This window comes from Acanthisitta chloris, unplaced genomic scaffold (assembly GCF_000695815.1).
Source record: "Acanthisitta chloris isolate BGI_N310 unplaced genomic scaffold, ASM69581v1 scaffold10399, whole genome shotgun sequence".
NCBI lineage: Eukaryota > Metazoa > Chordata > Aves > Passeriformes > Acanthisittidae > Acanthisitta > Acanthisitta chloris.
In genome coordinates this window covers 639-1,790 of record NW_008693076.1, presented here as the reverse complement: position 1 = coordinate 1,790, position 1,152 = coordinate 639, and positions in this window count along the sequence as shown.

Here is a 1,152-nt window from a genome sequence, read left to right as displayed (position 1 = left end):
CTCTCTCTCCCCTCTCTCTCCCCTCTCCCTCCCCTCTCCCTCTCTCTTCTCCCTCTCCAGTTCCCAGCCTGGCTGCACAAGCTCCTGCAACAGGTCATGACCATATTTTGGGATGATAACAGAATCTGGGAGCTGAAAAGCAGGAAACTGGGAGAGGACAAGTTCCTGACTAGGCAACATATCCATATGCTGCTTTCACTGGATAGCACAGCTGGAGACGGGCGCCTGGACTGCATGCCAGAGGCTTTTCCTTGTGGCAGAATCCCAAACTGACAACATTTTCCTAATTCCTGAGGCCAAGATGTGCTGGTTTCTCCCTTCCAGCCCTGGAAGAGTTTAAGGTTGGCTCTCTGGGCTGCAAACCTCTGTTTGCTATTCCAGGTGACTAAAGGAGATTGTTTTCCCTTCCCAGAGCAGCCATTCCAGCATCTTTCAGACTTCCTGAGGCTGGAATGTACAGAGAGAGGCTCTTCCACTCCTGGAATACAACTTTGCTTTGGGATAATAATATTTTGAAGCTCAGAAATTATCTGGATTGCGTCTCCTCCGCTTCTGTAGGCAGAGATGCCTCTAGATGTGCTGCCCTTCCCTGCCCCAAAACCACTGTTTCTCAACCCAGATGGCTGGGAGTGAGGATGCAAAGAACGAAGAGGTATCTGGAGAGAAATGCAATGCCTTGGAATTTAGGAGATTGGGATGGGAAAGCAGTCCCTCTCCTCCTGAGGGGAGCCAAGCTCCAAGCTCAGGGCAGGGGGAGGATGAAGCAAACATGACAACGCATCCCATTTTCTCCTCCTCATTCTCTCCCTCCCAAAATCCACATCCTGATGGGCCTTTTCTGGCTGAGCATCCCAAATCTGGAGCATCCCTGAGCTTCTCCTCACCTTCAGTCTGAGACACAAAAAAAAGAATGAGAGTTATCTCTTGAACACACATGAGAACATCAGGTTGCCTCCAACTACAGGTTTAATATTAAGGATTTTTCCTTTTATTCTGGATTTGAAATCCCTTTTTTCTTGCCCATGGCCTGGGAAGATGGTGCTGAGCCCCATGGGCACCAGCTCCAGGGTTCCACATCTGCTGATGGGGCTAATTAGTTCTAATTAGCCCTCATGGTGCTCTTCAGTCACGACCACCACCTCCCTGGAGCCC